Raw genomic sequence first — 26,354 nt, 5'->3', positions numbered from 1 at the left:
TAACCATGAGTAAAACCACCGATCAACAGCTTAACCATGAGTAAAACCACCGATCAACAGCTTAACCGTGAGTAAAACCACCGATCAACAGCTTAACCGTGAGTAAGACCACCGATCAACAGCTTAACCGTGAATAAAACCACCGATCAACAGCTTAACCGTGAGTAAAACCACCGATCAACAGCTTAACCGTGAGTAAGACCACCGATCAACAGCTTAACCGTGAATAAAACCACCGATCAACAGCTTAACCGTGAGTAAAACCACCGATCAACAGCTTAACCGTGAGTAAGACCACCGATCAACAGCTTAACCATGAGTAAAACCACCGATCAACTGCTTAACCATGAACCATGAGTAAAACCACCGATCAACTGCTTAACCGTGAGTAAAACCACCGATCAACAGCTTAACCGTGAGTAAAACCACCGATCAACAGCTTAACCGTGAGTAAAACCACCGATCAACAGCTTAACCATGAGTAAAACCACCGATCAACAGCTTAACCGTGAGTAAGACCACCGATCAACTGCTTAACCGTGAGTAAAACCACCGATCAACAGCTTAACCGTGAGTAAAACCACCGATCAACAGCTTAACCGTGAGTAAAACCACCGATCAACAGCTTAACCATGAGTAAAACCACCGATCAACAGCTTAACCGTGAGTAAGACCACCGATCAACAGCTTAACTGTGAATAAAACCACCGATCAACAGCTTAACCGTGAGTAAAACCACCGATCAACAGCTTAACCGTGAGTAAGACGACCGATCAACAGCTTAACCGTGAATAAAACCACCGATCAACAGCTTAACCATGAGTAAAACCACCGATCAACAGCTTAACCGTGAGTAAGACCACCGATCAACAGCTTAACCGTGAGTAAAACCACCGATCAACAGCTTAACCGTGAGTAAGACCACCGATCAACAGCTTAACTGTGAATAAAACCACCGATCAACAGCTTAACCGTGAGTAAAACCACCGATCAACAGCTTAACCGTGAGTAAGACCACCGATCAACAGCTTAACCGTGAATAAAACCACCGATCAACAGCTTAACCATGAGTAAAACCACCGATCAACAGCTTAACCGTGAGTAAAACCACCGATCAACAGCTTAACCGTGAGTAAGACCACCGATCAACAGCTTAACCGTGAGTAAAACCACCGATCAACAGCTTAACCGGGAGTAAAACCACCGATCAACAGCTTAACCGTGAGTAAGACCACCGATCAACAGCTTAACCATGAGTAAGACCACCGATCAACAGCTTAACCGTGAGTAAAACCACCGATCAACAGCTTAACCGTGAGTAAAACCACCGATCAACAGCTTAACCATGAGTAAAACCACCGATCAACAGCTTAACCGTGAGTAAGACCACCGATCAACTGCTTAACCGTGAGTAAAACCACCGATCAACAGCTTAACCGTGAGTAAAACCTCCGATCAACAGCTTAACCGTGAGTAAAACCACCGATCAACAGCTTAACCATGAGTAAAACCACCGATCAACAGCTTAACCGTGAGTAAGACCACCGATCAACAGCTTAACTGTGAATAAAACCACCGATCAACAGCTTAACCGTGAGTAAAACCACCGATCAACAGCTTAACCGTGAGTAAGACGACCGATCAACAGCTTAACCGTGAATAAAACCACCGATCAACAGCTTAACCATGAGTAAAACCACCGATCAACAGCTTAACCGTGAGTAAGACCACCGATCAACAGCTTAACCGTGAGTAAAACCACCGATCAACAGCTTAACCGTGAGTAAGACCACCGATCAACAGCTTAACTGTGAATAAAACCACCGATCAACAGCTTAACCGTGAGTAAAACCACCGATCAACAGCTTAACCGTGAGTAAGACCACCGATCAACAGCTTAACCGTGAATAAAACCACCGATCAACAGCTTAACCATGAGTAAAACCACCGATCAACAGCTTAACCGTGAGTAAAACCACCGATCAACAGCTTAACCGTGAGTAAGACCACCGATCAACAGCTTAACCGTGAGTAAAACCACCGATCAACAGCTTAACCGGGAGTAAAACCACCGATCAACAGCTTAACCGTGAGTAAGACCACCGATCAACAGCTTAACCATGAGTAAGACCACCGATCAACAGCTTAACCATGAGTAAGACCACCGATCAACAGCTTAACCGTGAGTAAAACCACCGATCAACAGCTTAACCGTGAGTAAAACCACCGATCAACAGCTTAACCGTGAGTAAAACCACCGATCAACAGCTTAACCATGAGTAAGACCACCGATCAACAGCTTAACCATGAGTAAAACCACCGATCAACAGCTTAACCATGAGTAAAACCCCCGATCAACAGCTTAACCACGAACCATGAGTAAAACCACCGATCAACTGCTTAACCATGAGTAAAACCACCGATCAACAGCTTAACCGTGAGTAAGACCACCGATCAACAGCTTAACCGTGAGTAAGACCACCGATCAACAGCTTAACCATGAGTAAAACCCCCGATCAACAGCTTAACCACGAACCATGAGTAAAACCACCGATCAACTGCTTAACCGTGAGTAAGACCACCGATCAACAGCTTAACCGTGAGTAAAACCACCGATCAACAGCTTAACCGTGAGTAAGACCACCGATCAACAGCTTAACTGTGAATAAAACCACCGATCAACAGCTTAACCGTGAGTAAAACCACCAATCAACAGCTTAACCGTGAGTAAGACCACCGATCAACAGCTTAACCGTGAATAAAACCACCGATCAACAGCTTAACCGTGAGTAAAACCACCGATCAACAGCTTAACCGTGAGTAAGACCACCGATCAACAGCTTAACCATGAGTAAGACCACCGATCAACAGCTTAACCGTGAGTAAAACCCCCGATCAACAGCTTAACCACGAACCATGAGTAAAACCACCGATCAACTGCTTAACCATGAGTAAAACCACCGATCAACAGCTTAACCGTGAGTAAGACCACCGATCAACAGCTTAACCGTGAGTAAAACCACCGATCAACAGCTTAACCGTGAGTAAAACCACCGATCAACAGCTTAACCATGAGTAAAACCACCGATCAACAGCTTAACCGTGAGTAAAACCACCGATCAACAGCTTAACCGTGAGTAAAACCATCGATCCAGCTCCTGTCCTGTGGCTGCTGTCCCAGTGCTGAAGGGCTGTGCACTGTGTTGTGCTGCTGCTATGTGTTTGTGAAGTGCTTGTTGCTGGCTGCTACTTGGTATCTCGGTCCCGGCCGTGGGCTGTGTGGACCTGCACTGTGTTGCTGCTGCTTTGTGTTTGTGTAGAGCTTGTCTCTCTGCTGGCTGCTTCTTGATGTCCCTGGCCCGCGGGGCCCCCTGGCAGAATTGGGCCTTAGAAGAGCCCATTGATGTGTGCCGCATTAGCATTCGATGTAGGCGAGCCTCCGCAAACAGTTTGGGTTCCAGTTTCACGCTACCTACCCTAAGAGTTTCCCACTGGATCCACTCTCAAGGGTCTGAAACGCCACCACCAGCCTCTCACTGCATACGCAATGAGAGTGGATAAAGGAAGGTAAAGAAATGTTTGTCCTTGACTCAATAGCAGAGCCATTTGGATTGATGTGGCCCCCTGGCTGCAGTCAGGCCGGGTCACAACAGAACAACAGGACATTAGCTAGAGTGATGGAGTCAGGCCGGGTCACAACAGAACAACAGGACATTAGCTAGAGTGATGGAGTCAGGCCGGGTCACAACAGAACAACAGGACATTAGCTAGAGTGATGGAGTCAGGTCGGGTCACAACAGAACAACAGGACATTAGCTAGAATGATGGAGTCAGGCCGGGTCACAACAACAGGACATTAGCTAGAATGATGAGTCAGGACGGGTCACAACAGAACAACAGGACATTAGCTAGAATGATGAGTCAGGCCGGGTCACAACAACAGGACATTAGCTAGAATGATGAGTCAGGCCGGGTCACAACAACAGAACATTAGCTAGAGTGATGGAGTCAGGCCGGGTCACAAGAGAACAACAGGACATTAGCTAGAGTGATGGAGTCAGGCCGGGTCACAACAATAGGACATTAGCTAGAGTGATGGAGTCAGGCCGGGTCACAACAGAACAACAGGACATTAGCTAGAGTGATGGAGTCAGGCCGGGTCACAAAAACAGAACATTAGCTAGAGTGATGGAGTCAGGCCGGGTCACAACAGAACAACAGGACATTAGCTACAATGATGGAGTCAGGCCGGGTCACAACATCAGGACATTAGCTAGAATGATGAGTCAGGACGGGTCACAACAGAACAACAGGACATTAGCTAGAATGATGAGTCAGGCCGGGTCACAACAACAGGACATTAGCTAGAATGATGAGTCAGGACGGGTCACAACAGAACAACAGGACATTAGCTAGAATGATGAGTCAGGCCGGGTCACAACAACAGGACATTAGCTAGAATGATGAATCAGGCCGGGTCACAACAACAGGACATTAGCTAGAATGATGAGTCAGGCCGGGTCACAACAGAACAACAGGACATTAGCTAGAATGATGAGTCAGGCCGGGTCACAACAGAACAACAGAACATTAGCTAGAATGATGAGTCAGGCCGGGTCGCAACAGAACAACAGGACATTAGCTAGAGTGATGGAGTCAGGCCGGGTCACAACAGAACAACAGGACATTAGCTAGAGTGATGGAGTCAGGCCGGGTCACAACAACAGAACATTAGCTAGAATGATGAGTCAGGACGGGTCACAACAGAACAACAGGACATTAGCTAGAATGATGGAGTCCGGCCGGGTCACAAGAGAACAACAGGACATTAGCTAGAGTGATGGAGTCAGGCCGGGTCACAACAGAACCACAGGACATTAGCTAGAGTGATGGAGTCAGGCCGGGTCACAACAACAGAACATTAGCTAGAATGATGAGTCAGGACGGGTCACAACAGAACAACAGGACATTAGCTAGAGTGATGGAGTCAGGCCGGGTCACAACAACAGAACATTAGCTAGAATGATGAGTCAGGCCGGGTCACAACAGAACAACAGGACATTAGCTAGAATGATGGAGTCCGGCCGGGTCACAAGAGAACAACAGGACATTAGCTAGAGTGATGGAGTCAGGCCGGGTCACAACAGAACAACAGGACATTAGCTAGAGTGATGGAGTCAGGCCGGGTCACAACAGAACAACAGGACATTAGCTAGAGTGATGGAGTCAGGCTGGGTCACAACAGAACAACAGGACATTAGCTAGAGTGATGGAGTCAGGCCGGGTCACAACAGAACAACAGGACATTAGCTAGAATGATGAGTCAGGCCGGGTCACAACAACAGAACATTAGCTAGAGTGCTGGAGTCAGGACGGGTCACAACAGAACAACAGGACATTAGCTCGAATGATGAGTCAGGCCGGGTCACAACAGAACAACAGGACATTAGCTAGAGTGATGGAGTCAGGCCGGGTCACAACAACAGGACATTAGCTAGAATGATGAGTCAGGCCGGGTCACAACAGAACAACAGGACATTAGCTAGAGTGATGGAGTCAGGCCGGGTCACAACAACAGGACATTAGCTAGAATGATGAGTCAGGCCGGGTCACAACAGAACAACAGGACATTAGCTAGAGTGATGGAGTCACATCTGGGCCAGGATTGGTTGGCCGTCTGTGACGTAATCTTACTGTGTCATAATGCCATAGCACATCTTCACAAATCCCTACTGAAACACTACAGCACATGAATGCCCCTGCCACAGAGAGACATTTGATATTTTTCTCTCTCCATCTAACTATATCACCATACAGTTAATCTGTGCCGCCCACATCGTTCAAAGTGAGTTATTCTGACATTACTACAATGCAGTGCTCAAAAACCTATTCATTACTGCCTGAAGACATTTCCTTTCTTCCGTTTTGGAGTCGGAAAAATTGTCTTTTGAATTCTGCAAATGCATGCTGCTGTTCATATTAATTGCATATTTAGTTAGCAACGGCAAGTTGCCTGGAGATGAATTTCTAACATTACAGCCATGCAACATCAAACATCCTTGTCTGCTATGAGCCCATTACAATAATGATGAGTCAGACTTATAGTTGAGTGAAACATCATACTCACATTCAGAGATGATTATGTTTGAGGAAGTGTGTGTGTTTGCACATATTAACGTGTGTGTGTGTGTGTGTGTTTGTGTGTGTGTCTGTGTGATGCAGTACTCTTTGCTGTGTCCGTCCAACTTGCTGTAAGGACCTGTGTGACTGTGTGTATGCTACAGTGTGACTGTGTGTATGCTACAGTGTGACTGTGTGTATGCTACAGTGTGACTGTGTGTATGCTACAGTGTGACTGTGTATATGCTACAGTGTGACTGTGTGTATGCTACAGTGTGACTGTGTGTATGCTACAGTGTGACTGTGTATATGCTACAGTGTGACTGTGTGTATGCTACAGTGTGACTGTGGAGATGTGTGTAGGAGTTAACAGCCAGCGTGGATTCACCCATCTCCTCCCCCCGTCTCTACCAATCTACCTCCCCGTCTCCTCCCCCCGTCTCTACCAATCTACCTCCCCGTCTCCTCCCCCATCTCCTCCCCCCGTCTCTACCAATCTACCTCCCCGTCTCCTCCCCCCGTCTCTACCAATCTACCTCCCTAGTTTCCTCCTCGTCTCCTCCCCCGTCTCCCCCCCCGTCTCTACCAATCTACCTCCCCGTCTCCTCCCCCATCTCCTCCCCCCGTCTCTACCAATCTACCTCCCCGTCTCCTCCCCCCGTCTCTACCAATCTACCTCCCCGTCTCCTCCCCCATCTCCTCCCCCCGTCTCTACCAATCTACCTCCCCGTCTCCTCCCCCGTCTCCTCCCCCATCTCCTCCCCCCGTCTCTACCAATCTACCTCCCCGTCTCCTCCCCCCGTCTCTACCAATCTACCTCCCTAGTCTCCTCCTCCGTCTCCTCCCCCATCTCCTCCCCCCGTCTCTACAAGTCTCCTCCTCCGACTCCTCCCCAGTCTCCTCCCCCCGTCTCTACAAGTCTCCTCCTCCGACTCCTCCCCATTCTCCTCCCCCCGTCTCTACAAGTCTCCTCCTCCGACTCCTCCCCAGTCTCCTCCCCCCGTCTCTACAAGTCTCCTCCTCCGTCTCCTCCCCCCGTCTCTACAAGTCTCCTCCTCCGACTCCTCCCCAGTCTCCTCCCCCCGTCTCTACAAGTCTCCTCCTCCGACTCCTCCCCAGTCTCCTCCCCCCGTCTCTACCAATCTACCTCCCCAGTCTCCTCCTCCGTCTCCTCCCGTCTCCCTCCCCCGACTCTACCAATCTCCTTCACCGTATCCTCCACCCATCTCTACCTGTCTCTTCCCCCGTCTCCTCCTCCCGTCTCCCCCCGTCTCTACCCCACCTGCCTCACCTCTCTGTGCCCTCTCCTCCATTCACTGTCATTACTGGTCTTATAGTTAGAAATAACCAAGCCAGTCTGTCATACAGCCTGAACGCCTTCACTACAGATTCTGTGTGCTTCACCATCCTGTGGGGGGCATCCAACTCTCTGCCCACCCGTTTCACCTTCCCTCACAAATTGGAATCAAATATGTATCACTATGTAGACTACAGTATGTACTGACTCGATATGTATCACTATGTAGATTACAGTATGTACTGACTCAATATGTAGACTAACAGTATGTACTGACTCACTGTGTATCACTATGTAGACTACAGTATGTACTGACTCGATATGTATCATTATGTAGATTACAGTATGTACTGACTCAATATGTAGACTAACAGTATGTACTGACTCACTGTGTATCACTATGTAGACTACAGTATGTACTGACTCGATATGTATCACTATGTAGATTACAGTATGTACTGACTCAATATGTAGACTAACAGTATGTACTGACTCACTGTGTATCACTATGTAGACTACAGTATGTACTGACTCACTGTGTATCACTATGTAGACTACAGTATGTACTGACTCACTGTGTATCACTATGTAGACTACAGTATGTACTGACTCAATATGTAGACTACAGTATGTACTGACTCACTGTGTATCACTATGTAGACTACAGTGTGTACTGACTCACTGTGTATCACTATGTAGACTACAGTATGTACTGAGTCACTGTGTATCACTATGTAGACTACAGTATGTACTGAGTCACTGTGTATCACTATGTAGACTACAGTATGTACTGACTCTCTGTGTATCACTATGTAGACTACAGTATGTACTGAGTCACTGTGTATCACTATGTAGACTACAGTATGTACTGAGTCACTCTGTATTACTATGTAGACTACAGTATGTACTGAGTCACTGTGTGTCACTATGTAGACAACAGTATGTGCTGACTCACTGTGTATCACTATGTAGACTACAATATGTACTGACTCCTGGGGAATCACTATGTAGACTACAGTATGTACTGACTCACTGTGTGTCACTATGTAGACTACAGTATGTGCTGACTCACTGTGTATCACTATGTAGACTACAATATGTACCGAGTCACTGTGTGTCACTATGTAGACAACAGTATGTACTGACTCACTGTGTATCACTATGTAGACAACAGTATGTACTGACTCACTGTGTATCACTATGTAGACTACAATATGTACTTACTCACTATGTAGACTACGGTGTGTACTGACTCACTGTGTATCACTATTTAGACTACAATTTGTACTGACTCCTGGGGAATCACTATGTAGACTACAGTATGTACTGACTCACTGTACTGTAAGCGGTATAAGGATGTTGAATGATGGCGCCGGAGGGGATGGCTGCCGTCTTATCGGGGGTGCGTGCTCAGTCCCCTCCTGTACTCCCTGTTCACTCATGACTGCACTGCCAGGCACAACTCCAACACAATCATTAAGTTTGCTGATGACACAACAGTGGTATGACTGACAACGATGAGACAGCCTATAGTGGGAGGTCAGAGACCTGACCGTGTGGTGCAAGGACAACAACCTCTCCATCAACGTGATCAAGAGTAAGGAGATGATTGTGGACTACAGGAAAAGGAGGACCGAGCACGCCCCCATTCTCATCGACAGGGCTGTAGTGGAGCAGGTTGAGAGCTTCAAGTTCCTTGGTGTCCACATTACCAACAAACTAACATGGTCCAAGCACACCAAGACAGTTGTGAAGTGGGCACGACAAAACCTATTCCCCCTCAGGAGACTGAAAAGATTTGGCATGGATCCTCAGATCCTCAAAAGGTTTTACAGCGTCACCATCGAGAGCATCCTGACGGGTTGCATCACTACCTGGTACGGCAACTGCTCGGCCTCCGACTGCAAGGCACTACAGAGTAGAGGTCGACCGATTATGATTTTTCAACGCTGATACCGATACCGATTATTGGAGGACCAAAAAAGCCGATACCGATTAATCGGGCGATTATATATATATATATATTTGTAATAATCACAATTACAATAATAATGAATGAACACTTTTATTTTAACTTAATAAACCGTAAATTCCGGACTATAAGCCGCTACTTTTTTCCCACGCTTTGAACCCCGCGGCTTAAACAATGACGCAGCTAATATATGGATTTTTCCCGCTTTCAATTTTTTTTTTTCTAAAAAAAACACATTCTGTGACGTGCTCAGTTTTTTGGCGGCATGAAGCTTTCATTAGACCAATGAAATTGCCGAACGGGTTAAGGTCAAACAACTTTTTTGTTTACTGTTTAGATTAAATCGACCGCTCTCAAACTTCCCATCATACTGATTATGGTAGTCATTTTGTCACCCTCATCATGGCAAAGACATGGAGAAATGCATATGATGCAGCTTTCAAGTTGAAGGCGATTGATCTGGCTGTTGGAAAAGGAAATAGAGCTGCTGCACGGGAGCTTGGTCTTAATGAGTCGATGATAAGACGTTGGAAACAGCAGCGTGAGGAATTGACTCAGTGCAAAAAGACAACTAAAGCTTACTGCTAATTTTTTAATTTTTTGCTACAAGCCGTGTTTTGTTAAAGCCTATTTATTTTTGTTACAAGCCGTGTTTCGTTAAAGCCTGTGTAAAGTTAATTTGTTTCAATGTACCGGTATGCACCAGCGGCTTATAGACATGTGCGGCTTATTTATGTTCAAAATAATATATATTTTTTTTAAATTCAGTGCGTACGGCTTATATTCAGGCGCGCTTAATAGTCCGGAAATTACAGTAATACATGAATAAAATCAATTTAGTCTCAAATAAATAATGAAACATGTTCAATTTGGTTTAAATAATGCAAAAACACGGAAGAAAGAAAGTAAAAGTGCAATATGTTAAGTTCCTTGCTCAGAACATGGTTCCTTTTAACATGAGTCTTCAATATTCCCAGTGAAGAAGTTTTAGGTTGTAGTTATTATAGGAATTATGACACGCCGACTATTTCTCTCTATACCATTTGTATTTCATAGACTTTTGACTATTGGATGTTCTTATAGGCACTTTAGTATTGCCAGCCTAATCTCTGGAGTTGATAGGCTTGAAGTCATAAACAGCGCTGTGATTCAAACATTGCTAAGAGCTGCTGTCGAACGCAGTAAGTGCTGTTTGAATGAATGCTTACGAGCCTGCTGCTGCCTACCACCGCTCAGTCAGATCACTCTATCAAATATTAAATCATAGACTTAATTATAGTAAACACACAGAAATACGAGACTTTGGTCATTAATATGGTCAAATCCGGAAGCTATCATTTTGAAAACAAAACGTTTATTCTTTCAGTGAAATACGGACCCGTTCCGTATTTTATCGAATGGGTGCCAACCCTAAGTCTAAATATTGCTGTTACATTGCACAACCTTCAATGTTATGTCATAATTGTGTACAATTCTGGCAAATTAATTACGGTCTTTGCTAGGAAGAAATCCTGTCTTCATACAGTTCGCAACGAGCTAGGCGGCCCAAACTGTTGCATATACCCTGACTCTGCTTGCACTGAACACAAGAGAAGTGACACAATTTCCCTAGCTAATATTGCCTGCTAACATGCATTTCTTTTAACTAAATATGCAGGTTTAAAAATATATACTTCTGTGTATTGATTTTAAGAAAGGCATTGATGTTTATGGTTAGGTCAATTTGTGCAACGAATGTGCATTTTTCGCGAATGTGCTTTTGTTAAATCATCATTCGTTTTGCGAAGTTGAAGTAGGCTGTGATTCGATGATAAATTAACAGGCACCGCTTTGATTATATTATATATATTATATACAAGCTAGTTAACCTAGTAATATCATCAACCATGTGTAGTTAATTAGTTATTATGTGAAGATTGATTGTTTTTATAAGATAAGTTTAATGCTAGCTAGCAACTTACCTTGGCTCCTTGCAGCCACAAGGTCCTTTTTATGCTGCATTCGTGTAACAGGTGGTCAGCCTGCCACACAGTCTCCTCGTGGATTGCAATGTAATCGACCATAATTGGCATCCAAAAAGGCAGATTACCAATTGTTATGAAAACTTGAAATCGGTCCTAATTAATCAGCCATGCCGATTAATTGGTCGACCTCTACTACAGAGGGTAGTGCGTACGGCCCAGTACATCACAGAGGCTGAGCTTCCTGCCATCCAGGACCTCTATACCAGGCGGTGTCAGAGGAAGGCCCTAAAAATGTTCAGACTCCAGCCACCCTAGTCATAGACTGTTCTCTCTGCTACCTCCAAGTCTAGGTCCAAGAGGCTTCTAAACAGCTTCTACCCTCAAGCCATAAGACTCCTGAACAGCTAATCAAATAACTACCCAGTCTATTTGCATTGCCCCCCCCCCCCCTTATACGCTGCTGCGATGCTGCTACTCTCTGTTATTATCTATGCATAGTCACTTTAATAACTCTACCTACATGTACATATTACCTCAATTACCTCTACACCGGTGCCCCGCACATTGACTCTGTACCGGTACCCCTGTATATAGCCTCCACATTGACTCTGTACCGGTACCCCCTGTATATAACCTCCACATTGACTCTGTACTGGTACCCCCTGTATATAGCCTCCACATTGACTCTGTACCGGTACCCTCTGTATATAACCTCCACATTGACTCTGTACTGGTACCCCCTGTATATAGCCTCCACATTGACTCTGTACTGGTACCCCTGTATATAGCCTCCACATTGACTCTGTACCGGTACCCCTGTATATAGCCTCCACATTGACTCTGTACCGGTACCCCCTGTATATGGCCTCCACATTGACTCTGTACCGGTACCCCCTTCTACCCTCAAGCCATAAGACTCCTGAACAGCTAATCAAATAACTACCCAGTCTATTTGCATTGCCCCCCCCTTCTACGCTGCTGCGATGCTGCTACTCTCTGTTATTATCTATGCATAGTCACTTTAATAACTCTACCTACATGTACATATTACCTCAATTACCTCGACACCGGTGCCCCGCACATTGACTCTGTACCGGTACCCCTGTATATAGCCTCCACATTGACTCTGTACCGGTACCCCCTGTATATAACCTCCACATTGACTCTGTACCGGTACCCCCTGTATATAACCTCCACATTGACTCTGTACTGGTACCCCCTGTATATAGCCTCCACATTGACTCTGTACTGGTACCCCTGTATATAGCCTCCACATTGACTCTGTACCGGTACCCCTGTATATAGCCTCCACATTGACTCTGTACCGGTACCCCCTGTATATGGCCTCGCTATTGTTATTTACTGCTGCCGATGCTGGATTTTTCTGGTGGAGACGTGTGTGTGTGTGTGTGTGTGTGTGTGTGTGTGTGTGTGTGTGTGTGTGTGTGTGTGTGTGTGTGTGTGTGTGTGTGTGTGTGTGTGTGTGTGTGTGTGTGTGTGTGTGGTGGAGACTAGACTGTTGGTAGTGAGATGGGTATCTCCTCTGACATCATTATCTGTTCACTTCCTGATGATGCCTCTCTCTAATATCACAGAGCATGGGGACAGGAGGACAATCCTAGTGGCAATATGGGGATCTGCACTATTGGAGAGAGAGAGCGAGAGAGAGAACGAGAGAGAGAGCGAGAGAGCGAGAGAGCGAGAGATAGATAGATAGATAGATAGATAGATAGATAGATAGATAGATAGATAGATAGATAGATAGATAGATAGATAGATAGATAGATAGATAGATAGATAGATAGATAGATAGATAGATAGATGTGAGAGTGTAGCAGTGTGTCTGATTGGAACCCATGCTGCAGCAGTATACAGTATGTGTCTCAGAGGAAATGTCCTAGACACTCAACAAAACCCCATCTGTCTCTAGTGAAGCAGAATAGTGTGTAAAACATCCCTTAACCTACTTTAGTTTGGTTCTATTTAAACTGCAAGAATCAGAAGGATGGTGATTTGACACAGTTTGTGCATCCCAAATGGCTCTTTATTCCCTATATAGTGCACTACCTTCGACCAGAGCCCTGTATAGTGCACTACCTTCGACCAGAGCCCTGTATAGTGCACTACCTTCGACCAGAGCCCTGTATAGTGCACTACCTTCGACCAGAGCCCTGTATAGTGCACTACCTTCGACCAGAGCCCTGTATAGGGTGCCATTTTGGACGCAGGCAGTGTACAGCATGGTTGGTGCAACTCAGGCTGCGTAGGTTTTATTTTAGAAATAGACCCATACTGTTTCCTGTTGGAAGATTACACTGTTATATAAAATAGTAATCTGCTAATCAGGATGTTCAACTCCCACATTTCTGTTTATCTTCAATATGGTGCAAGGGAGGTGTTTTTCATATTTTTCATGTGTTACAATACCTGCGCCCAAGATATATTTCATATCAGCTTTTCAGCTTTCCAAGTTTTCCATATGATGTAGGTGATTAAATTGATATTATATCACCATGCATACATACACACTGTGGTGTTGGATAACCCTGACAGGATGTCATCTATTTTCACGGTACTCTTTTAACATCTACCTTTGCACATACTGTATTCCTGTGTGAGTCAGACTAGTGCTGTAGTGGAAGGTGTTCTAACAATACACCTACACAGTATGGTGAGCTGTGGGTCCAACACACTCTGACTGTGACTGGGCCAGAAACAGCTAGTGGACGGATGTTGACTCAGGTCTCATAGGCCCGGGCCCAGCCAGAGCTAATTGCTCATTGCTATTCTGAACACACACTGTTTTTAAAGGGGGGGGGGGGGGGCACTGAGGCCATGTGTCAGCAGTGAATAGAGACAGCCTAAGAACAGGGCTCTGTCTCTATTGCTTAAAAACCTGTCCTTTCCTCGTCTCCTTCCCTTAATCTGTCTTCTCCTCATTCCCTTAATCTGCCCTTTCCTCATCTCCTTCCCTTAATCTGCATTGATTAGGAAAGACATGACAGTTGAAAACAATCTGGTGGACACTCATGATGGAAACCAAGCCTAGCTATCAATGACTAGCCTAAAATTGGAATTCGACTTGGAATTTCAGTTGACTTCCTGTCTGAATTGCTTGAGTTGAAATTGAACTGACCTCGACCCTGGTGCTTAACTGAGGAGGATTTGTGGTTCAATATCTCAAAGAGACTGTACAGGATGAGAGGAAGGTCATCATGGGGATGGATCCACATGAATATACATGTTGCCACTTCAGAGGGTTTTGGTCAGGCACTCAGTAGTTAATACAAACACAAGGCAGTCTTTGTCTTGTTCACTTCAGAGGGTTTTGGTCAGGCACTCAGTAGTCAATACAAACACAAGGCAGTCTTTGTCTTGTTCACTTCAGAGGGTTTTGGTCAGGCACTCAGTAGTCAATACAAACACAAGGCAGTCTTTGTTTTGTTCACTTCAGAGGGTTTTGGTCAGGCACTCAGTAGTTAATACAAACACAAGGCAGTCTTTGTCTTGTTCACTTCAGAGGGTTTTGGTCAGGCACTCAGTAGTCAATACAAACACAAGGCAGTCTTTGTCTTGTTCACTTCAGAGGGTTTTGGTCAGGTACTCAGTAGTCAATACAAACACAAGGCAGTCTTTGTCTTGTTCACTTCAGAGCCTTGGGAAGGAAGACAGTTGCTCTTTTACCATTTTGTCACAAACTAAAATACTGTAATAACAATGTCAGACACAGGTCTTAAATGTAATAAAAACTAGGCCAGATAAGAACCTAAGTCCACAAAGTGGATCCTCTTAGGAGGTCTACTAATCTGATCTGAAGAGCTTGTTAGAACTTGTTTTTGTTATTATTTATTTATTGGTGTAATTTTTCTCCATATTTAACCCATTATGGGAGTAACACTGACTGTGATTTATTGAGTTGGAGTTGGTTTAATTAATAGTTAAAGAGGTTCAGATGTAAACTGAGATTTAATAGAGAGAAAACAACTCAGCTTGATGCCCGTTTTAGAGATGCCCATTATAATATCTATCACCATTTTAGAGATGTCCATTAGAATATCTATCACCGTTTTAGAGATGCTCATTACAATATCTATCACCGTTTTAGAGATGTCCATTATAATATCTATCACCATTTTAGAGATGTCCATTAGAATATCTATCACCGTTTTAGAGATGTCCATTAGAATATCTATCACCGTTTTAGAGATGTCCATTAGAATATCTATCACCGTTTTAGAGATGCCCATTATAATATCTATCACCGTTTTAGAGATGCCCATTATAATATCTATCACCGTTTTAGAGATGTCCATTATAATATCTATCACCGTTTTAGAGATGTCCATTATAATATCTATCACCGTTTTAGAGATGTCCATTATAATATCTGTCACGTAGAGTAGGCCAGAAGGCTAAACTGGAAAACCTAACCTCTATAAAAAATAAAAAGATGGCGGAGCCGCAAAAGTTCTTCTGTGCAACGGTGTTTATTTACATAGTGATTCCGGAACAAAACAACAGTACTGCCATCAAACGTATACCTTATGGGACAGCTTAAAAACAAAGCTGCCCCACCCACAGCTCAATCCAAAATGCCTCTCTATGAACTGAAAGAGAGGCTCCTTTTGTAGGGGTAGCCCCTCCCCTCAGAACAATTAACACTAATTAATTAAGCAATTACCTATTCAACATACAGTTTCCATTTATCTAAACATACCAAAATATATACATTGCAACACGTTTATGAAACAACATCACAATATAACATTTACAAAATTACATCACTACTGACAGTGTCTTCCAATATGCCCGTTTACATTAATGAGCCATTCCGGACAGGCACTACAAAGTAAGCCCAATTCCCTTAGCTCGGGTCCTTATCCAGCATACCTGGAAGCTACAGAGATGGAGAGAGAGAGGAACAGAACAAACAACCAACCGTGCTTATCCATAACATCGATAAGTATACTAAATATTGCTTATATTAAATATGAACACCTGTCTTTATTTCTTTATACCCTAACTGGTTACTGAAGTAAGTGTGAAATGTATGTACTAAGATAGAGACGTTAACTTGTGTGTCGACCCACATTGTTAACTTATCTGATAACGGAGCAGGGAGGAGTGATGAATGTGTGCGTGCGTTAAAGTACCAAATGCTGCCCGCGGCCAGTGACGGACTTCTACGTCACAATATCTATCACCGTTTTAGAGATGTCCATTAGAATATCTATTACCCTCCCTGCCGGTGGTCCAGTGGTATTCTAGACAGACCCACCACCCCCTCCCATCGTACTGTCTGATCTAATTCTACTGATCAAAGAAGATCATGATTCCTCCCTTATGGTTAGAGATCAGTTTATTTCCCCTTAGACTTGTCAAAGAATAATCTGCAACACAGCTGATGTGGTGTCTGTTTGTTGTGTTGCTGCTGCTGTGTGGCTGGGTTGTGGAAAATCACCATATCACTTTAGCTATGCAGGCTTTGGGAGACCAGTCCCTGTTTGGTTCCTCCTATAGTTTCTAAGAATCATCTGAGATCCAGCTGCTTGAAAAATGTAGGATAAATACAACGTTAAAAGTGGTTCCAGTGGTTCCTTCAAAGCTGCTGTTCCTCAACCCTCCAGTGGTTCCTTCAAACTTGCTGTTCTTCAACTCTCCAGTGGTTCCTTCCATCCCGTGTTCCTCAAGCCTCCAGTGGTTCCTTCCATCCTGCTGTTCCTCAAACCTCCAGTGGTTCCTCCCATCCCGTGTTCCTCAAGCCTCCAGTGGGCCTTTCAACCCTGCTGGTCCTCAAGCCTCCAGTAGTTCCTCAAACCTCCAGTGGTTCCTTCCATCCCGTGTTCCTCAAGCCTCCAGTGGGCCTTTCAACCCTGCTGTTCCTCAAGCCTCCAGTAGTTCCTCAAGCCTCCAGTGGTTCCTTCCATCCCGTGTTCCTCAAGCCTCCAGTGGGCCTTTCAACCCTGCTGTTCCTCAAGCCTCCAGTAGTTCCTCAAGCCTCCAGTGGTTCCTTCCATCCCGTGTTTCTCAAGCCTCCAGTGGTTCCTTCATTCCTGCTGTTCCTCAAGCCTCCAGTGGTTCCGTCAACCCTGCTGTTCCTCAAGCCTCCAGTGGCTCCTTCATTCCTGCTGTTCCTCAAGCCTCCAGTGGTTCCTTCCATCCCGTGTTTCTCAAGCCTCCAGTGGTTCCTTCATTCCTGCTGTTCCTGAAGCCTCCAGTGGTTCCTTCAATCCTGCTGTTCCTCAAGTCTCCAGTGGTTCCTTCAATCCTGCTGTTCCTCAAGCCTCCAGTAGTTCCTCAAGCCTCCAGTGGTTCCTTCATCCTGCTGTTCCTCAAGCCTCCAGTGGTTCCTTCAAACCTGCTGTTCCTCAAGCCTCCAGTGGTTCCTTCAATTCTGCTAAAAGTGGCCTTGTCTGGCCTATCTGTGAGTGACTGTGTGTGCTGTGACAGGACAACCAGATGAGACCAACCCAATCGGAGCTAAAAGTGGTTCCAGTGGTTCCTTCATCCTGCTGTTCCTCAAACCTCCAGTGGTTCCTTCCATCCCATGTTCCTCAAGCCTCCAGTGGGCCCTCAACCCTGCTGTTCCTCATGCCTCCAGTAGTTCCTCAAGCCTCCAGTGGTTCCTTCAAACCTGCTGTTCCTCAAGCCTCCATTGGTTCCTTCATTCCTGCTGTTCCTCAAGCCTCCAGTGGTTCCTTCAACCCTGCTGTTCCTCAAGCCTCCAGTGGATCCTTCATTCCTGCTGTTCCTCAAGCCTCCATTGGTTCCTTCATTCCTGCTGTTCCTCAAGCCTCCAGTGGTTCCTTCAACCCTGCTGTTCCTCAAGCCTCCAGTGGATCCTTCAAACCTGCTGTTCCTCAAGCCTCCATTGGTTCCTTCATTCCTGCTGTTCCTCAAGCCTCCAGTGGTTCCTTCAACCCTGTTGTTCCTCAAGCCTCCAGTGGATCCTTCATTCCTGCTGTTCCTCAAGCCTCCATTGGTTCCTTCATTCCTGCTGTTCCTTTCTTTTTCTCCTCCTTTCCCATTATCCTGTTGCTGCCTTCTGTCTGCCTGCTCCTGGCCTAGCCAGGTCTGTGTCTGTGTGTGTGTGTGTGTGTGTGTGTGTGTGTGTGTGTGTGTGTGTGTGTGTGTGTGTGTGTGTGTGTGTGGTGTGTGTGTGTGTGTGTGTGTGTGTGTGTGTGTGTGGTGTGTGTGTGTGTGTGTGTGTGTGGTTGTTTGGTTGTTTGGTTCCGTGTGTCTCCCGGCCTTGTCTGGCCTATCTGTGAGTGACTGTGTGTGCTGTAACAGGACAACCAGATGAGACCAGCCCAATCGGAGCGTCAACAGGTTCACCCAGGGATGGCAAACTGGCACGGTATCTGTCACGGTGTCTGTCACGGTATCTGTCACGGTGTCTGTCACGGTATCTGTCACGGTATCTGTCACGGTGTCTGTCACGTTATCTGTCACGATGTCTGACACGGTATCTGTCACGGTATCTGTCACGGTGTCTGTCACGGTATCTGTCACGGTGTCTATCACGGTGTCTGTCACGGTGTCTGTCACGGTGTCTGTCACGGTGTCTGTCACGGTGTCTGTCACGGTAGGGAAGAAAGCCTCTTCCTGTTTTATAGTTCTGAACATAATGGTCAGTGTAGGTATCATTATTTTCTGTTTTCTCTCCCTGTGTGTGCGGCTGTGTGTTTGGCACACGTGTGTTCCTGTATGTGCGTGTGCGTGCGTCCACGCCTGCGTATGTCTCTCTCTCTCTCTCTCTCTCTCTCTCTCTCTCTCTCTCTCTCTCTCTCTCTCTCTCTCTCTCTCTCTCTCTCTCTCTCTCCTCTCTCTCTCTCTCTCTCTCCTCTCTCTCTCTCCGCATGCTGGGAGTTTTTTGGAGTTTGAGTGTTTGGTGCGGAGGACTCTGTCCTAACTAACTTTCTAGACTCTTTTCTTGATCTTTTTCTTACATTTTTTTTTCTATGGTGGAGGGTTAATGCAATATTTGTTTTAGCGGTATCCACCGTTTTTTTTCAGAGTTAGGGTGGAAGAAGACAGAGTAAGGTTTCTGGGGTTTGCAAGGTGTGGTATGCGCGATGGCTTCTCAGCCTAGCGCGGAGGAGACGCTGTCGATACGGCATGGATTCAGGTGTGTTCCTGAGAATGGAGTTAAGGTGGAGGAGGTTCTGCTCGCGGTCAGCGAACAGGTAGGAGCTGAATTTATACATTCTGCTTCTAGAATGAACAAAGCGGTGGTGGTGTTCATGAAAAGAGAAAATTTGGTTGGTAGGCTAATTGCTAGCGGAATATTTGTAAGGGATGTGTTGGTGCCAGTTTTACCTCTTTCTACCCCTTCGACAAGAGTAGTTGTTGCAAATTTACCTCCGTTTATTACGGACGATCAAATCAGGAAAGAGCTGAGTCGTTTTGGTAAGTTTGCTAGCGGGTTTCGTGTACTGTCGGCAGGTTTTCAGGCAGCTGCTGTTAAGCACGTTGTTTCGTTCCGGAGGCAAGTGTTTATGTTCCTGAACAACAATGAGCAACAGCTAAATGTGCATTTTAAAGTGAGGCATGGGGAGGGGCTCTATGCAGGGTTTGCCAGCACAGACAGTCTACGGTGTTTTGAGTGTGGGGATTTGGGGCATAAGAGCTTTGCGTGCCCTCATAAAGGCCGTAGACAAAGTGAGGGTACAAGCGCCGGTGGGGGAAATCGAGGTCAAAGTGCAGGGGGAAATGAGATGCAGACAGCAGAGGCTGGGCCTAGTCATACCAGGGATGGTGGGGTAGCTGAGGCTGGGTCTAGTAAGGCAAGAGATGGTGGGGTAGAGGAGGCTGGGTCTAGTCAGACTAGAGATGGTGGTGTAGTGGAGGCTGGGTCTAGTCAGGCTAGAGATGGTGGTGTAGCGGAGGCTGGGTCTAGTCAGGCTAGAGATGGTGGGGTAGTGGAGGCTAAGCCTAGTCAGGCTAGAGATGGTGGGGTAGCGGAGGCTGGGTCTAGTCAGACTAGAGATGGTGGGGTAGAGGAGGCTGGGTCTAGTCAGACTAGAGATGGTGGTGTAGTGGAGGCTGGGTCTAGTCAGGCTAGAGATGGTGGTGTAGCGGAGGCTGGGTCTAGTCAGGCTAGAGATGGTGGGGTAGTGGAGGCTAAGCCTAGTCAGGCTAGAGATGGTGGGGTAGCTGAGGCTGGGCTTAGCTATGATATGGAGGATGGTGTAAATGATGCTGGGCCTAGTCATGCTATGGAGGGTGGTGTAGAGGATGCTAGGTCTAGTCAGGTTATGCTAGTGGATGAGGAGAGTATAGTGGGGAAGTGTAAGAGACTAGGGGGGGAGGAGGAGGGTGCCAAGCGGAAAAGGAAAAAGGGTGTGGTTAAAGGCACAATGGAAATTTTGCCTGTTGCTGTGGGAGATGCCATGACCAGAGAGGAAGAGCAGGTGGTCAGGGTGGGAGATAGAGATGAGGAGGAAAGTGAGTCTGAGGAAGAGGATGAGGAGATATTTTTTTCAGACTCCTCTTCAATAGGCCCGGAGCTGACAGCCAGTCAAGCAGAGGGGTCTAAGTACACATTGAGAGAACTGACAAGGTTCCTGAATGAGACCAAGGGAAAAAAAGTTAATCTTGAGGCTTTTTTCCCTGATTCAAGAAAGTTTGTACGATCAGTACAACATGCTGTGAAAAATGAGGGGCATGGTGTCCTCTCACCCAGGAAACGGTTTAGGTTGAGGAAGTGGGTCACAACAGTGCGTAAGGGTTTACCTTCGGACACTGTTTAGATGTATACTTTCTTTCTGACACTGGGACTTTTGAGCTTTGCTATTGGTCTTTTTTCTCTGCTGGCTTTTCTCCCACTTCTTATGGAGACTCTACGGGTAGGCTCGCTCAATATAAATGGCGCCAGAGATGCGGGAAAGATGAGTGTGTTGGGTGAATATGTAAAACAAAAAAAAGTACAGGTGTTGTTTCTGCAGGAGACACATAGTGATGTGTTGAATGAAGTCGATTGGGGGCTCTGGTGGAAAGGGGCAAGTGTGTTGAGCCATGGGACAAATCTTAGTGCAGGAGTGGCAGTCCTTTTTGCACCGGGTCTGTCTGTAAAAATGTGCTCCTCAAAGGAGGTGTGTAGGGGTAGGCTGCTTGTTGTTAAAGCAGAAATTAACAACATGGGTTTTGTCTTTATAAATGTGTATGCGCCTAACACAGGGAGAGAAAGAGGGGTTCTATTTGGGAGTCTTAGACAGGAACTCTCACAGGTAGCGCCTGAGGAGACACTGGTGGTCGGAGGGGACTGGAACTGCACAATGGATTTGACAAAAGACAGAAATGGGGAAGAGCCTCATTCAGTGTCAGTGGGAGTGTTAAGGGACATTATTAATCAGTTCGACTTAGTGGATGTTTGGAGAACTAAACATCCGAACACAAGACAGTACACATGGGTGAAGGTTTTTGGGGCTAGGGTGAGTGCAGCCCGACTTGATCGGTTTTATATGTCTAGGAATCGGAGCAATAGGCTGTTGGGCGCTACCATTCTCCCGGTGGGGTTTTCCGATCATCACATAACCATGGCTCGGCTGTCTATTTCACCAGGGCCCCGGCAGGCATCCTATTGGAAATTCAATGTAAAGCTCTTACAAGATGCCACTTTTTGCGCAGGTTTCCAGACCTTCTGGGAAAGGTGGAGGCAGCAAATAGAGGAGTATGAGTCTCTGAGCCAATGGTGGGATGTGGGGAAAATCCAAATTCGGCTTTTCTGTCAACAATACACAGCTCTCTCATCCTCAGAGGCTAGGAGAGTATTGGGGGAACTAGAGCGGTGTATTAGTGAGATGGAGGTAGAGATGGTGGGGCAAGGCAATGTAGGCCTCCAGGCTAATTTAGCTGAATTACGCAGGGACCTGGGCAGTTTTTTCCAGGTTAAAGCAAAGGGAGCACTTGTAAGAGCTAGATTCTCCATGCTCAAGGAGATGGATGCTCCCAGCTCCTTCTTCTTTGGTTTGGAAAGACAGAGCAGTGAAGCCAAGGGTATGCATTGTCTACGGCTGTCTGATGGGCGGGTGACCTCTGTGGTGGGTGAGATGCGGGAGCGGACTGTGGAGTTTTATACTGAATTGTATAGGGCAGAAGAGTGTGATCCTTTGTGTGCTCAGGTCTTGTTCACAGAACTCCCTAAACTCTCTCTGGCACAGAGGGACGATTTGGACGTTCCTCTGTTGTCCCATGAACTGGCAGAGGCCGTAACCCAGATGTCCCCCGGTCGTGCACCGGGGGTCGATGGACTCCCAGTGGAGTTTTATAAAAAATTCTGGGGAATAATTGGACAGGACTTCTTTTGCGTGTTGCGTGAATGCATCGGGGTAGGAGAGTTGCCGATGAGCTGCCGTCGGGCGGCTCTGACTCTCCTGCCCAAAAAAGGGGACTTGTGTGAACTTAAGAACTGGAGGCCTGTGGCATTGCTCTGTGCGGACTACAAGATATTTGCCAAGGTCCTCTCTAACAGACTGAAGTCCCACTTGGACTCGATAGTACATAAGGACCAAACATATTGTGTACCGGGACGCTCAATCACGGACAACCTGTTCTTAATTAGGGACATGTTGGACTTGTCGAGAGGTTCTAATGTGAACTTTGGACTGGTCTCTTTAGATCAAGAGAAGGCTTTTGACAGAGTGGACCATGAATATCTGTTTAATGTGATGTCTGTGTTTGGGTTTGGGAGGAGTTTTTTGACCTGTGTGAAGCTGTTGTATGCTGGGGCATCATGTATGGTTAAGGTGGGAGGGGGGCTCAGTAGGCCAGTCTGGGTGAGACGGGGCATTAGACAAGGATGCCCTCTATCTGGGCAGTTGTACACATTAGCCATTGAGCCTTTTTTAGGCCTGCTACGCAGGAGACTGCAGGGAGTGTGCTGGACAGGTATGGGTGTGGTGACAGGCATAGCAGTGTCAGCATATGCAGATGATGTCTCTGTGATGGTCAGGGATGGTCAAGATATGCAGGCACTGGAGACCAGTCTGAAGGTGTACGAGGGAGCTTCATCAGCTAAGGTAAACTGGGGCAAGAGCAAAGCTCTGTTATGTGGGGCATGGGGGGATAGGGCTCCTCCTCTGCTTCCAGGGGGTTTGCAGTGGGGTTGTGAAGGGCTTAAAGTGTTGGGGGTGTACCTGGGCTCGGAGAGGTGGGTCAGGAAGAACTGGGAGGGGCTGTCACAGGCAGTGGTGTCAAGATTGGCCAGGTGGAGGTGGCTCCTGTCCCAAGTGTCATATAGAGGGAGGGTGCTGATAATTAACAACCTGGTGACATCTTCCCTGTGGCATAAACTGGCTGTCCTCAACCCCCCCGCCGGTCTGCTCACAGACCTGCAACGCAAGCTGGTGGACTTCTTCTGGTCGGGCCATCACTGGCTGAGGGCGGCGGTGTTGTATATGACCGTCCACGAAGGAGGACAGGGCCTGGTGGAACTGGAGAGCAGGATGGCTGCTTTCCGGCTAAAGGCGGCACAGAGACTGCTGTACCATACTGATGTTGGCTGGAGGGAACCAGCATGCGCGCTGCTGAGGAGAGCTGGAGCTTTAGGGTTGGACCGGCAGCTGTTCCTCATGAAGCTGGAGAGGCTGAGTACAGCAGGTCTCTCCGATTTTTACTCTGCGGTGCTGAGGGCCTGGCAGCTGCTAAGGCACACACGAGAAGGGGGTGTGGAGCCTGGGCTGTGGGTGTGGGAGGAGCCTATCTTCCACAACCCAGCCATCCCTTTGAGATCGGTCCAGTCGGCCACCCTGCAGAGGCAACTGATGGCAGGGGGTGTAAAAAGGATGGGTGACTTGAGACTCCTGGGAGAGGAGGGGTGGAAAAGCCCGGAAGTCTTGGCACAGCAAACAGGAATAACGTCTCTTAGGCTGCTGGAGAGATTCCTGGAGGAGGTCCAGGAGGCACTGTCTGAGCCGGTAAGGGGGATGTTTGAGCAGCCAAAGGGAGAGGGGCCACCAATGTTTCCGCCACTGCAGGTGACGGCAGAGACTGGAGACTGGCAAGGGGGTCTGGAGGACTTGTTAGATTTTAACACTCCGAGCCTGGGGGAGTTTGAAGGGGTGGGAGGTAAAGCCCTCTACAACCTCTGTGTTAAGGTGAGGAACATTAGGAGCCTAACAGGAGTGAAGGCACATCAGTGGCAGGGGGTATGTGGGGTGGAGAGTATGGTGGGTTTTAGATGGAGGGGGCTCTACAAACCCCCAGTACCAAAGAGGTCAGGGGACCTCCAGTGGAGGGTTCTACATGGAGCCCTGGCCACTAACAGCTGGTTGGCACGGGTTGAACCGGGAGTCGGGCAGGAGTGTCATTTCTGTAAAATGAAAGAAACTGTGATTCATGTGTTTTCTGTGTGCACCAGATTAATGCCATTAATGTCTCTGTTGGAATGTCTGTGTGAGAGGTTGGGGGTGGTCTTTACTGTTGGGGTGTTCATAATGGGATACAGGTATTCAAGTAAGGAGAAGGAAAAATGTGTTTTGTTGAATTTTCTGTTTGCTCAGGCAAAGTTAGCTATTTGGCTAACAAGGAGGAACAGGGTCAAAGGTGGGGGGATAACAGACCCTTTATTATTGTTTAATGGGATGGTCTCTGCGCGCCTTAGGGTTGAGTTTGAGTTCTATAAAATGATAAAAAGTGTGGAGATGTTTCAGGAGATATGGTGTGTTGGGGGGGCTGTCTGTATAGCTGGGGAAGATGTTTTGGATATACGGTTGTAGGAGTGGGTATTGTCTTGACTATTGTGATGTTGGCTTGTATCATGTGGTTGCTGGAAAGGCGAGTATGGTACATGTATGCATTACAGGATGTATTTTTGGTTTTATTTTTAAGGGGGAGGTTGGGTGGTGAGTTTTTTAAATGAAATGAGAATGTTTCAGTAAAGAAAGACAAAAAAAGTCTCTCTCCTCTCTCTCTCTCTCTCTCTCTCTCTCTCTCTCTCTCTCTCTCTCAGATCTGATGTTATTATGTGGAGCAGTAGAAGAGACACACAGGGTAACTGGGTCCAGGCCCTGTGTGTGTGTTAGGAGACGTGTCCAGACTCTGACCTTGTTTGCTAATTAAGTGTCAGACCTATTTTTCCACTTGAGAAAAAAAAACATATCTTAGAGATCGCCAGAAGGCTCTCGTTACTCAACCCTCTCAGCCTGACTGTGTGTGTGTGTGCGTGTGTGTGTGTGTGTGTGTGTGTGTGTGTGTGTGTGTGTGTGTGTGTGTGTGTGTGTGTGTGTGCGTGCACTCATATCATTAAGTAAATATGACCATATGAAGGTTATTCCACGTACACCATTCCTCTAAAACAACACATTGGCTATTTCATATCACAGTACAGTACATAGCTTCTCAAAGTTATTTCAATTCTTCTTTAGCCATATTTACAGTTGTTGCATTGCATTTAGCAGAAGGCTTTACATTGTAAGGGTGTTGTTCACCCAGCATGAACATTGCCCTATTTAACCACTAGCCTCCCATGCGGTTAACCATACACAACACGGCCCAGTGTTTTTCCAAAGACCTATTCTACTGTACACTCTATAAAAGGTATCACAGTAAATAAAGAAATGAACTGTCAATTCTTCAGCCATTGGCTCATTTCTGTGAGTTTCCCCCCCAGACGTGTTATGTGTAGGCTATGACATAGATCTGTCAGTCTAATGTCAACTGTGACCTATATATGGGGACCTCGGTCAGAGGAGAGGCAGACCCCACAACACACTGTAGATACCCTCAGTAATGACCTCAGAGTAGGACATACAGCACGTATACCACAGACAACAGAGAGTTCAGGGCCAGTGGGAACGAATGATGCCAGTGGGAACCAATGATGTAGTATAGTGTATTGCTAGACTCTATGGTGGAAACCATTGGGGATGGGATTTCTAGGTTAGTGGGATGCTGAGGAGAACCTCTGGGGTTAAATGTTGTCACTATAGTAGTGTAGTGACAGACTGGCAGCAGGACTCACTATAGTAGTGTAGTGACAGACTGGCAGCAGGACTCACTA

At 46.5% G+C, this 26,354-nt stretch overlaps 1 protein-coding gene across 3 annotated transcripts in view; it reads left to right on the top strand.

The window, feature by feature from the left end:
• The window catches only part of LOC106561641 (contactin-1a), a 174,769-nt gene that overhangs the window by 17,840 nt on the left and 130,575 nt on the right, over window positions 1–26,354 (top strand). The window contains exon 1 of one of the 3 annotated variants that reach the window (XM_082957410.1): window positions 3,015–3,102. The exons of the other annotated variants lie outside the window; for them this stretch is intronic. The gene's annotated coding sequence lies outside the window, so the exon portion shown is untranslated. Of the gene's footprint in view, window positions 1–3,014; window positions 3,103–26,354 lie in introns of those variants that run through there. 3 annotated transcript variants of the gene reach the window in all.

This window comes from Salmo salar, chromosome 10 (assembly GCF_965601325.2).
Source record: "Salmo salar chromosome 10, fSalSal1, whole genome shotgun sequence".
In the NCBI taxonomy this organism is placed as follows: Eukaryota; Metazoa; Chordata; class Actinopteri; order Salmoniformes; family Salmonidae; genus Salmo; species Salmo salar.
Note: the sequence above shows the minus strand (reverse complement) of the source record. Positions and strands in the feature narration are given on the sequence as shown.